Here is a 13,990-nt window from a genome sequence, read left to right as displayed (position 1 = left end):
CCGTGCTAGTTCTGCTAGCTTTCATAAAAGTGCCCTAAAGTTTCTAAACAGAAGCCTCACTGAGTGATCGTCGCATGTTCTATTTTCACCCGACAATATCAAGGGTTAGATAGAATATATAGAAATCTATGGATGCTGTCAGCATAAAGGATCGACTGTGCGATAATTTCTAAGGTATTAAAGCTTAATAACGTGCAGAGCGTGCAAGGTAGGGTTTATCAGCCGTTCCAGCAAACAGCCAGTTAGTTAGCTATTACTATAATCACTCTTTTCTAGGAGTGTGTAATATGGATAGATGCTTCGAGCTCTACGCCCGGAACTGCATCAAAAAACGTACCACTCAGCAGATAGATATCGCTTGACAGGTGAACAAGACGTCCATAATTTGTTTTACATAAGGTTTACATTGATCATTAACAAACCAGAGTTCAGCTGATTTCAGGAATTCTCTTTTAATCAATATCGGGCGAATCCGAACAGGATGATTCCGTTTTTGTCAGTGCAGGACCGTTTGCGTTCACCTTTAGAAGCGCGAATAGCTTCTTATTCAGCATAAGTAGAGTGCGCAGAATTTAAAATAGAACGGTAGAGATTCGCGGACCACAAGCAATCCTTACATAGCGCACGTCTATGCGGACCCGGCTTAACTGGTGCCCAGTTAGGCGCTGTGGCGCCCCGTTTTCTGCTAGTTTTAAGTCTAACGTGTACGTGTCGGTCATTGTAATGTACTGTTTTCACCATTGTGATACGCCATATATATATATATATATATATATATATATGTACATAGTTTGTATAATTTGAAAAAAATGAAGTAATAAAAAGACGTCCTAGAATTGATGGCTTTCATTATGTTCACCAAGTAACATTTTGACCTCTGTTATGTTATGGCTGGTAGTAATAATAATGCACCTTATCAGAGCCAGTTTGCGACCGTAATGGCGTCGCTTTTTTTTTCGTTACTATAACTCAAATATTGAACAATGCGGGTTCTCGATCACCTGCTACGTGTAAATCAGCAATGCTCTGGGTGAGATCAAAATTGGTACAATCAATTCTTTGTTGAACTTGCAGAATGATAGATAGTCAATAAAGAACTTATTCTTCCTTACAAAGAATCAAAACGTAGATCAATTTGAAGAAGCCATCTGAGACGACGGCCTAGCCGCTAACGTTCAGTCATTTCTGTTTGTTGCGAGGGTTTTGCCAAGTTACAATTCATAGCAAAATCAACCGATCTCAAAATCACATCGATGTTAGGTGATAAACAAAAAAAGAAAAAAAAAAATAAGATTTATTACCCTACGAAGCTTCACGCTCTATTTATGGGTAAATTAGATGCATGTCCTGCACGTGCATTGCACCTCATACCCTGCTTCCTAGTACTACAATAATCCTGCGTAACAGATTTACGAACCTGAAATTTTTGTAATTCTCAAAGTGGAAGGTGACAGTAAATTTGAAACTTGGTCGCCCACAATTCAGACGGAATTAATCAACACTGAGACCAGAAGGAAGAGCTTTAGTTCCCCGGAGAGTACAATATTTCTGTCGTTCATTTTCAGCTGACCTAGCCTAAGGCCATCTGGAAATGAGAGAAGACTCTGTTTTATAAAATAGATAAATAAAAAGGAAGCAGATTACTTACTCTGTTAGGTAGTCTGTGCGGATGTTATGTATTGAAATACGTGGCCAGACGATGGGTGTTTTCGAAAAATTAATAGAAAACAGCATTTTCCATCAAAACCACTTTTCATTTGACAACCCGTACGGTGAGGCACAACCCGTGTAAATAGCTTCACATTACCATATTGCATCGTATATAAAATGCAAATAAATATCTTCAAGAGCTGATTAAATTATTTTCGAAATTAAAATTTTATTAAAATTCGCAAATACTTGTAATTTGCAAGCCAATGTACTTATTCTGATGAGCATACGTGAGTGCTGCTAATAAGAGTTAAAAAAAACAAGCGTATAAAGGTCACCTGAGACACGAGGCAGTAGCTTTCCAATATCGTTAGCGCAGATGACCTATAATTAACAAAAGGTCAATTTGCACCTGTTTCATTTATGTTATACTCCTTTTATACAAGTCCACGATATGTATCTATATCTAGTCGATCGGTCATAAGTCTCACAGGATTTCATCTGTTTAACAATTCTGTTTTGAAATAGGTATGGTAGTACAGTCCTTTGGAACAGGAAACGGATACAAGAATATACAAAATTAACAGATGTGGCCGGAGCTGGTCTCTGCTGAGTGGTCTTTGTAATTTGAGGAAATAGGCCGAAACGTTTACTACTTAACGTTAGAAAACTAGTCTCATAAGAGCGTTCCTATTTTTGTCCTAGCTTTCATACCAGATAATCAAATGTTCGCTCCCTGTAATTGAACATTCCTTCCATTTTATGGTACCAGTTAACCCAATATGGATATAATCTATATGCCATTGTCGGTGGAAACACAGGAGATATATTTGCTTGAGCGGTACGTCTAGAGACCCGATACATGACTAGCTTTCTAGAGGACCAGATTTTTCGCTTCGCCTACTACATATCCGTATCCGGTCGAATTGGCCTTTAATTCTAGTAAGAGTAATTTCAAAATGTTCACACAGCACAGCGGTCCATATCTATCATTGATCTATTGGACTATGTCCTGTCAGCTTGCTTAGTGCTTGCTCAAACGCTACGTTTCGTACGTATCATAAGTGACCTAGAAATGGTTTCCAATAAATAGATCTGTCGGATAGTTTTTTTTTTTTTTTTTGTTCCTTATTTGCTTTTCGTACGATCGTTTCGAGGGGGTCGCCAGATCGATGTCACGAAATACCGACTTCTACTGTTTACGGTAGATGTCGGTGGTTATATATGTGACACTGACCCGGACTACTACAACGAAGGAGCATCAAGTTCACAGTAGATAATGGAGGGCTATCGATAGAGTTAATCACTTCATCAATATTCACGACCTTACCGGTTTATACAGTTGGCGTGCATCTAGCAATACAGATACAGTAAGATATATGAAATGTCCAACAATAAGCAGCAAAGGCGACTTCTGAGAGGCAAATAGATATAGAACAATGTCGAATAGAGTATTGAGCGAAATAGACCGATTGTTATTATTAGTACGATCTATAAGTACGCAAGGGATATCGATAAAAAAGATCACTTTACTAGGCAGAAGCGATCAAGGTGGGTAGAACTACCATGAGGGGAATAAGGGCAAAGTTTTGATTGTCAATGAAGGCAAATCAATCATGCTTAACTATGTTTTCAGCGGGGATATAATTATTGATGTCCTACCTTATAAAGAAAAGGCGCGAGACAAAGATATCAGCCTGTGTGAATATAAAGAACTGACCGAAATAGGCATTGGTCTAATAATAACTTCAATAAAATATAGTACATCAAACAATAGATAGACATATTGCTTTATTCTAGTTATCAGTATCATGTACATGAACTAGAACAAACCTGGTTTACCCGTATATTATCGAGTATACAGATATTTTTTACAAGCAGTGTCGTTGTTTACGTTGTTGACGACTCCTAATTAGAAACCGGAAATGCTGAGAGCTAATCACTACTCATGGGGTTTGGTTTAAGTCTTAGGCTGTACAGAGATTCTGGAACTCCGCTGAAAAAACGCCCCCTATGGGACTAAGTTTACTGAAAGTCAACGGGAACTATTTATTATATTTTAACTATAACGCTTTCCATAGCAGATACTATAAGGCATTTTTTCTTTTTCATATAAATTTCTATTGCCTTATAGTATCAGTGAGAAAATGTTCGCGTGCATATCACTGTATTAAGACATGGCCGTAACGAAAGCGTAGTTACCAACCAAAATAGTTAAATGTGCATGTTGTGCAGAGCTAATCCTAACTCGCCAAACGTCAGCTATTAGTTCCCCTCTTAGTCGCTCCTTACCACAAGAGGCCGACATAAAGTTTCTCTCCTTTTTCACTTGAGCGATACGTACAGTTCAGGGCTTTTTAGGCCACCTAAATTTCCCTTTTTCCATTATGTATGCTACGCTAAACGACAGGTGGCTTGATTGTGGTTCCCCTAGTGCAAGCGATCGAATCTAACACCTGGTAGTCAGTCGACTTTCATTGTTTTTTTCGCCGTTCGACCCGTGCCGAATGTATGTCTTTCGACCCCTCGAACCTAGGAACAGCAACGGCTTATGCTTCAATACTACCATCTAGCACCAGTAAGCATCCTACAATAGTCAAAGGCACATAAAACGCATATCTCAGCTCTGATACGCTTTAACAAAACAAAAGATCGACGTCAAGTGTCTTTTGAGCGCTGCGTGAGAGCGCGTCACATAGATGAAATATTTACCGGTTTAATCACGCTTCCCGTGTCGTATAATATATCGTTAGCGAGGCCTAAACCTTCGGCCCTTGGCCTGAACCCTCCAAGTGAAGGTTTAACTGCCTAAAACACACTGTGCATGCAAGCTGGCCGCTGAAGCACTACCATTTCATTTAGTTGCCGAAGCCGCTACAGATCGATACAGCTATCGGCTGTAACCATCAATCTAGTTACTACGTTAATACATTAGCCGTTCTGATGATGGTGTTTGCTCGTTTTCCGATCCCGACTGTGCTTCCATAAGTGTGTATCTTGCCGGACGAGTTTCCTTACTCAAACAAAGAAATAGGTACGCCGATCATTGAATCGACAGCTTTCTATCCATTACCTACTATTCCTTATCGACACTCCCGTGATCTTGTCGCCGCTGCGACTGCTGTTGTCTATCGGTATGGTTTTCGGTCCGCTTCGCGCATCAGTCTACAGACAGGCCAGTCTCTTCCACTAATCGATGTTTTATTTTGCTTCGTTTTACACTCGAAACATTTGCGCTACGCACACATAGAAGAAGATTCAGCAGTGCATGGCCAAACTGCCGATCGTAGGACTGACGCACACAAAGCACAGCGAGGAGATCAGCAACGAGGAACAGATGTTTTTTGTGTGGGGGCCTGAAATGTGACGGTAGCGCGAAAAATAAAAAACAACAACCAGCGAGAACACCCACCTCTCTCTTTATGATAAAACAACGACAACGACGAGGACGAGGACGAGGACGCGATCTAAGACATTACTTTGGATCTTGTTTCCTTTTGCTCATTTGGTTGTATACTTCGTCGGTGAACTGCAACCAGTCAGTGCAGGCTAGTAAACACTGAAGTTGTACGACGAAACAAGTGAAGGAAGGGTGCTTCAAGTTCGACTCCGTAGGTGAAACGTGCACTTTTCTTATGCTTAACTCGGACGGTGCTTCTTGCCTTTGTTTTGCCTTATCTCTAAGGATATCCTCTACAATGATACCGCGAAATATCTACATTTCATATCTAGGATTGCATTTTTAATATATTACTTCATGTCGAAACGTTGTTTTGCCCCAACTCACGTGCTTAGACCCTTTTTCGTCGACCGACCGATGCTAAGTGATTACGAATGGACGCATTCATTTTCTGCCGACGAACGTTCTGCTTCAAAACATATAAAGCATTATATCGGGCTTGAAGCGTCCATCCGTTGGCCACTGTCACTATACACTACAATAAGTTATATCCTGCCAAATGAAGAAGATACTTTTCGCTCTTTGTAGAGAAATATATAGAGCTGCATTGAATTGAACCAGGCATGTATATATTAACAGGCGACACCTTTCGAAAATGAATCTACGAAGGGATTGATTTTGCTGGTAGAGTCTCTTGCAGAGAACATCAGGGTTCTCTTTTTTTCAGTGGCAATTACTTTTGTTGTTAGAGGCTATTACAGCAGATCTCTGTCTTGACAGTTCATGGTAATGGCAACAATTAATGCACCTGTTGAATCCAGAAGAGTAGAGGAACTTTCACTTTGAAGGGTTCCACCTTCGTGGTGTTCTACGCCCAGTGCTTGAGTCATTCCGAGACATCTCGCATCCTAATTTGACAAGCAAACCCGTTACTACGCTATCTTTGAGGGTCTATAGAACACACTAATAGAACCTAGTCTATGTAAAACGAAATGTACATTATCAGTCCGTATAGAAAGTTTGTCCAAAGAGATTTTAGTAAAAGGTTCAAGTTAACTCTACAAATCTCTCAAAAGTTAACTCAACGGCGAAAAATATCCCATGCTAAATCGAGACACTGACACCAAGTGTTGCAGCTTCTAAATATCGAAGTATTTACGTACTGTTTCCGAGTCTTTGGTTATCAGTTGCAACATAGTCTATTCCGTCAAATATTCGATAAACTGGCGCTACCCCTAAATCAATTTACCGAATGATAAAGAGCAAAGAGATGATTGCCATACTAACTTAAAGTTGTAGGCATTGCTGTCGGCCATATATTTATCTACCTACTTACGGCAACGTCAAATTAGGACTTTGAGTATACGGCCTTCCTGAGTACGAATCATTTATATGGTAATAAATACTTACAGCGCACTAATGAAGGATAAATGAGCGTTGGAAGCGGCGAACACGAACGCGGGATCCGGCCCTCCTTCTCTAAGGATGGAGGCTGATGAGTGGAGTTTTTTTTAACTGACTTTCTTTACCCAGGGGCCATTCGGTATTATGCTAGCAGTTACTGTTGTTTTGTCATCGGTAAAGAGAGTCCAGTGTGACAGAATGGCGTACCAATAGGGTCAGCAGCTGGCCGTCGCGCCTCTATGAGCAATAAATTGTAAACCGCTATGTATCGTGAACGATATGTAGTTACTAAGGATTTTGGATGGAAAAAAGGATTCTGATTGTTTACCAGATCTTTCGCAACGTAACGTACAGCAGTAGCAGATTCGCTGATAATTTATGATAAACACACTGAATGGATTATTGCAATTAGACAAAATAGTCAAACATGTAGGATCGTTTAATAACGGTAGCAATCAGAAGAAATTCGGTAATTACATACAAAAAATTAAACATGCACGACGACACTACATGTGTACATGATGAGCTAAACCTAAAAGGTCCGTAAACGTCGGTCTTTCAGCAGTGAAACAGTATCGTACCGCGTAAGTAAAACGCGATCTGGTTAGTTTGCGTAATTTGTAAAAAAGAAATTGTCTAGCCGATAATACAAGTAGATAGATCGTATGAATGATCAAATATGCATAAAGTCACAAACAGTCTTTGAAGGACCCGTTTCGGACATTAAGTTTTTTGCTCGCGACAGTCTTTAAGTAGGCCGTCTGTGGCAGCGCATGTCTCAATATTGTCGAAAAATACATCATAACAACGCACACACCATCCCGAAAATGCCACAGTTTATTTCGATGTTAAAACTGTGATACGCCGTGCTCGAAGCACGTCGAACTTCATAAGTTCCATGAGGCAACTAGCAAGCTTAAAGAGAAAATTATGCACCGAGGGCTGGCCCACCCGTATCCTAAATGGCTAATTGTTTTTGGAACATTTTTGAGGCATAGGCACTCCCTAGGCAGTGGCCTGAAACTCACTAATTTCCGTTTTTAAAATGAACGTCCCTCTAACGTACTGTTGCTTCGCTGAAAATATTATTTTGGCCTACGATAGATATAACCAGCACGCATCATCGAAAAATAAACTTAATAACTAAACTAAATACTATGTTTACCTCTAAATCCATTATTTTATGATTCTTAATCAGTTCTAATCCATAGATAACCAAACGCTTGGTGCTAACGCTTAGCAAATCCTGTGCACTAATAATGCATAAATCGAAAGTCATTGGAACGTTTCCAGCTAATAAAGCCGCTCCAATGCCGCAATAGAAGCTGAGCTACATACTACTTACATAAAGAGATATTAATGTTGTGTAACGAACTTAATCGTTAGAAATGCGTAAGGTTATTTATAGATGAATTCCTCAAACTCGATGTAATTTCTTTGCCCTTTTGTGCACATTGGCAATATACATCTAAGCGCCACTGCCTCATATGTCGACCTTCGGCTAACAATAGAAGTGTTCAGCTGACGCTTTTCTACCTTTATTGAGAACGATTCCGAGTTTGTTCTACAAAAGCCTTACCTTTGGCAGCTCCCCGTTTGTTCGTAGTGAATTTCGTTCTTTTCCTTCGGTTCACGTCCTTGCATTAGAGCTTAGTTTAGTTCTCAATATCCTACTGTATATTCTATTTAAGGACTGTGTCTTGTTGAAGATCCAGACGGAAAGGAATTTAAGGTATAACAAACATCTAAAGCAGTTTCCTTCCTTTCTACAATCCACACAGACGATACATGCTGTATCGCCACGCACAACCATTAAAAGATTCAATATTTGCTCGTAGAACTGATAGGGACGAACTGTGTTCAACTCTTGTAAAATGACGCTTGAAACAAGACTACGATGCTCGCGTACGGTAGCTTCCTTTTAAAAGCGTGCACCCCTAAATAGTTACCCACGCGAAGAAGATTTTCTTAAACGTTGTCCTGTTTTAATTTTTGAATTCAGATATGGATAATCCTCGCTGTTTTCCCGCTGTGCATACATCAAGTTGAAGTCGATCGGCTAGGCTGACAGGTGGCGACATCATTACAGCGCCACCAACGGGGACGTTGAATCCTAGTTCTATATATTATGATTTCGAGCATGCTGCTCAAATCGTACTGGATCACCTCTATATTCTATCAGTCCGACTAATACAATTATGGCTTTAATAGATGGCGTAGGGTTGAGCTTTACGCGTGGTACGCTTTCAACGGCTTGACACCTATGTGCGCTGTAAGTGTTTAAAAAAACTTCAAGCTTCGAACTGAATCGCGTTTGTTTAATGTACGATATGAACCTAAAAATACTTCGTCCTAGCTCTGCGAAAATCTACTTTTATTTTATATCACCGACGCGAGTCAGCGATGCAGCCAGGGGAAAACGATGTCACGCTTGGCGAACGGAGCACAGTGAGATGTGTTATCCGTTGTATTAAATAATGCGTGTCCTAGACTACATCCTGTGATCCAATTTCCTCTACCAGAGGTGCGTTTGCTTAGACACCCAATTTAATGTACAGTTTCATAATATGAATGAGACCTCCTTCGAACTTACTAGTGTAGCTCAGAAGCTGAAAAATCTTTTACAAGTCAATAATATTTATCCAGAGGACACTGTTCACCTTTATAGCTGACACACTTTCAGATTTAATGTGTTCTTTTCTTACGTCGTGTATATTAAAAGCCAGCCGCATATAGCCAGCAGTATAGAAGTTATAACTAATGCACTCAAATACCACTTAACGCGTTAAATAGTACTCGTGGTTAATGAACTTGACAGCTGTAACAACATACGTCATAAATTGACACTTTATAAATAGGAATTTTATGATATCTGCTGCTGTTGTTTTTGCCTCATGTACACATGCACAGTAGATCAGTAAACGACAGCTGACATAACTGGTTTAGCTTGTTACTTACATTATCGAGTTACCTTTTTCTTCGTCGAAGGTCGTGGGGAGCTGCGGAAAAAGGGGTACGAGAATAAGTGGGATTCTAATGGGAGTCCCAAGAGACAGAAAGACAGGATTACAGTCGGCGTTGAACGGTGGCACACAACTGAGACCGAAGGCAACTCTCAACGGTGGTCTGGGACGATTGATCGAACGTTTAATATACATTTGTAGGGGCAAGCCATCTGCTGTTGTTGCTACGAATCACCTGGACGTTGTTTCCACTATTGTTGCTATTGCGCCTGTTAGGCCTTTGTATGAATGTTTGATTGTTAAGAGCTGTTTGCCACTCGGGCTAATAAAAGAAAACTCTGACACACGGTGATGCTTTACACCGAGAGAAGACGGGGTAACCTGAGCATCTGTTCGATGGCTTCGTTCATAAGAAACTTGAAAAACGCGAACGTACCGCATATATATTGGAGTTTATGAAAATATTGACCCAAAGCAAGCAAGCAAGCAACAACTTAAAAGTTTCCCTGCGGACTAGGAAGGGCATCGTAGGCCTACATGTACGAGAAAAGCGTAAATGTATTAACAGAACTATGCAGCGCCCCATTTTTCTGAGTGAACCAACTCTCGTTAACGTTCGTTTTGGTCGGTGCAGCTTTAATGCTACTGATTATCTTGTCATTCCGTGTGTTTGGGCCACTATTTCGGAGAACAGGGTAGTGATCTGTGGCATAACGTGTTAGTAGCTTTCGAAAACTCGGCTGAATCATATAGTGAATTGTACCTAAAAAACGTTCAGCGGCACGGTCGAAGCGTTCGTCGATATTTAGAGAACGATTTGCAGAAATGCTCAACTTACAGATTTTGTTAACTGCGAGAATAAGGAGGAAAGTATATGATGTCGTACTAACGAAATGTTAAAGCGGCATCTAGAAGCGCTGATATTACCACCGCGCCAAACATTGGAACTGTATTAGGCATTGTATAAACTCGTTTTCTATGAAACTAACGACAAGTTCTACTGTGTCACGGATAAAAAAAATTTATCAAAAAAATTAGTATTCGAGCAACATTCGTCTTTAATAGTTATGATGGGCGTCATTGTTAATTGTAACAAAAACAGTTTAGATAATTGTTCACCTGTGCCAGGCGATTATGTAACATTTCCCTCGTTTGTTCTATTCAGTAACATGTTTAATAGCTCCTACAATATTATATGGAAGTTTAACTTCTCTGATACATAGATAGGGCTAATTCAATCTAAAAGCTGTCGTTATTCAGATAGAACTGTGTCAACTTGCATTCCTTCGCTATATGAGCTAAGCAAAGCATGTTTTAAAATAAGGACGAGATATTTGCCCCGCCCCATGCATCAATATCATTTATTATATTAACACTATAGCTATACATAGAACGGGTGAAATAGTACGCCTTCTTCCTTTACCTGCACAAATATAACCGTTCCAGTAGCAGCTGACGAAGCCGGCCTGAATCATGGCAAGTGTTGAAAAGCGGTTCTGCAAAGTTCAACGTTCACCGGATCACGTCCCTCCCTCCCTTCCTCCCTCACTCCTGCAGCACTGACCGGCAGTGCTTTCGCAAAATAGAAAACCTCACGGCAACACTTACTCAGATGGGAGCAAGCTATGCCGCAATCGTTCTTGTTTCAACAAGCTAAATATATTGATAGACGTCTGCCTGCGTGAGTACGCATTTCTGTCGCGGAGTACGCGCATCTTTCTCGCATAAAAATGGAAGATGGCAAGTAAAGTCATGCAAGCACCTCAAAATACGTCGTTCTAGCTGCAGCACTTTTTGAATACTAGTTAGGGGAGGTAATTGATATATATAATGACAATGACAAGTAGTAAATGCAGACAATGACAGATAACCCGTCACTGACCGACTCCAGTCTTATGTTGATCCATCTAAAATAACATTCGCTGTTATTGAGTGCCAAGCTGAGGACGGCTGGAACTCTTCAGTTGTCCTAATTGTATATTGTGAAGGTAACGTTTATGATAGCTTCGTACCGTTGGTAGAGAATTTGTTTTTGTAGATGCATGAGATAAAAGGGTTCATAGTCATTCATGTATCGAGGTAACAATTCATTAGTCAATCATGTCTACTTTGCTGCTACAAGTAGACCGTCGCAACGTTGATTGTTTACAGTTGGCAGGATCGTTGATACCCTGTCGACATGGCCTACACAGTTTCGACTTCTATAGGTAACAATTGTTCTTAACAAAAGTTCTCGGCTGTTATAGTGTTTACAGCATCTATGGTGTCTTTCATTGTTGTTCCCGAAGGACTGGTTTCTTAGGTATAGAATATGTGGTTCACCAATAACCTCAGCAGAGTACTACGGTTTGATAAAAAGCGTCTATACATATATGACACATACCGAGGCACTGTACGAACAGGTCGATCATGGATAATAGTTTTCTGCTATTTTGCGACCATAAATCATCAGCACCATGGAGCACTCATTGTAGAATAATGGCTCTGAACAGATAGCGGTTAGCTATATACGACTAGCTGCTCATTTATGTATTTCTCTTACGCAAATTTTACTCCGAAAGGTATATAAGGTATATTCTGATATTAGGTTATACCAATGTCCACTAGAGGGTTAAGCCGCCGCAAATTACCTGCTGGTCAGCGGTCTTACTAAGAACTTTTCTTCCATAAACGGATTTTGTAAGCTTAGCCTTCCTGAAATATTCTGTTATTTTTTTATATGCAACAAACCTGATACGTGAGCGCCGTAAGACCAAGTGTAATATAGTGCTTGAGGCAATCGGTATATTATCTAGTTTATTTTCCACCCATCCTTTAGCGAAAGTCGAAGAAGAAGACTAGCGGAGAGTGTTTTCTCCCGTCTGACCGCTCCCCGATAATTCAATCAAATGAAATCGTATATTCATGGCTTTTGTACTGAATCTATTCAGGCCAAAATCGCTCTCATGCTGAGACTACGAGCAACATACACAACCCTTTCAAGTGGCCTTGGATATACACATATATATATATATATATATATATATATATATATATATATTAGGAGTTAATCAAGCAATTTTCGCTAACGACATAAAAGAAATACACATATGGATAAAAATTACCTTTTTATGTGTAATATATATATGTTTTACGATATCTGTTGTGGCTTGTCACGGTACGAATCAGCGTCTTGCTTCCGGGTCTGAAGCACTTACGTCCTACTGCATGACGGGAGTTGTCTGTTCGCCCAGAGACATAAGTCGCATTGTTTTCGCACATCCTTCGCAGAATAGTCAAGCGGCATAATGCAGCGGCTCAACTAATTTACAAAGGGTCGTCGTACCATATCACTGAAAATCCTTAATTCCAAACAGGCCGTCGTGACGATAAATTCGCAGAATTCTATCGACGTTCTGCTCGTTATCGACACGAAGCGCTGCTACTCTGTACGTAATATGTTTTGCATGTAAATTGTACTTCGTTTCGAAATTATGGGATAACATGTTTATTTACAGTGAGACATGAGACCAATTAGCTTGAACACTAAATAATCGCGTAATTCCGTTTATTCAGCTACGTATTGTCGACAAAGTCTCAAGCAATGACCAATGGAAGTAACTGTATAACTCTTGAGAGAAAAATTCTAGGCTGGTCAATATACGTTTTTAGTCACCACTTTTAGCGTTTGCTGACAGCATGTGGAGCTGTGTAAAAGTCCACTTGCAATTAAGTGTCTTTATAATTATTGCGATAGCGTGTCCTCTGAAGTGATTCAGTCTTACTTTGAAGTAGCTAAATCTGGGTTGTAATATTGAATAATGAATCCTGGTTTCATACATTCCAGAAGACAGTCTTCCGTTGGTAGATGTAGAGATGCCCTTTTGACATAATTGTATTTTCAGAATTCCTCGCCAGCAAACTTTCACAGATTCAGATCGAAAGAAGCAATACGATTAAGGTCTAACTTGCTGACTTCGATTTTGCATTCAGTACCAAACTAAGTAGATAATAGTTGCTGCATTGATCCAATTACCGTCACAAGTCTTCATTCTCACTTCAAGGATCTTTCTTATTTCTCTCATGTAAAAGTAATCCGTCGTCATCAACCTGAGCGCCTGGTCCCATTTGCCCCTGATGGAAATTACCTCTCACTGCTTCCTGGCAGAAGTTATTTCTCACTGGCTCCAGGTAAAAGTTATTTCTCACTGGCTCCAGGTAAAAGTTATTTCTCACTGGCTCCAGGTAAAAGTTATTTTTCATTGCTTCCAGTTGGAAGTTATTTCTCACTGGCTCCAGATAAAAGTTATTTCTCACTGGCTCCAGATAAAAGTTATTTCTCACTGGCTCCAGATAAAAGTTATTTCTCACTGGCTCCAGGTAAAAGTTATTTTTCATCGCTTCCAGTTGGAAGTTATTTCTCACCGGCTCCAGATAAAAGTTATTTCTTACAGGCTCCAGATAAAAGTTACCCTTCGCTGTTTCCTAGTGGACGTTATCCCTCACTGTCTCCTAGTGGACGTTATCCCTCACTGTCTCCTAGTGGACGTTATCCCTCACTGTCTCCTAGTGGACGTTGTCCCTCACTGCCTCC

At 40.1% G+C, this 13,990-nt stretch overlaps 1 long non-coding RNA gene across 2 annotated transcripts; it reads right to left on the bottom strand.

Annotated features, from left to right (window-relative positions):
* Window positions 1-5,669: 5,669 nt before the first annotated feature.
* LOC111245082 (uncharacterized) lies at window positions 5,670-10,353 on the bottom strand. Of its 2 annotated transcripts, XR_002671212.2 has the most exons (5): window positions 10,256-10,318; window positions 9,413-9,453; window positions 8,034-8,724; window positions 6,461-6,691; window positions 5,670-5,958 (listed from the first exon to the last, which is right to left on the bottom strand). It is a non-coding gene; the product is annotated as an uncharacterized LOC111245082 (long non-coding RNA). The 2 variants fall into 2 exon arrangements; XR_015321488.1 differs by lacking the exon at window positions 8,034-8,724 and having other exon boundaries at window positions 10,256-10,353.
* Window positions 10,354-13,990: the final 3,637 nt, after the last annotated feature.

Source organism: Varroa destructor, unplaced genomic scaffold, assembly GCF_002443255.2.
Source record: "Varroa destructor unplaced genomic scaffold, Vdes_3.0 BEIS01000002.1, whole genome shotgun sequence".
Taxonomy (NCBI): domain Eukaryota; kingdom Metazoa; phylum Arthropoda; class Arachnida; order Mesostigmata; family Varroidae; genus Varroa; species Varroa destructor.
The sequence above is the reverse complement of the archived record's forward strand: the minus strand, read 5'-3'. Positions and strand labels throughout refer to the sequence as shown.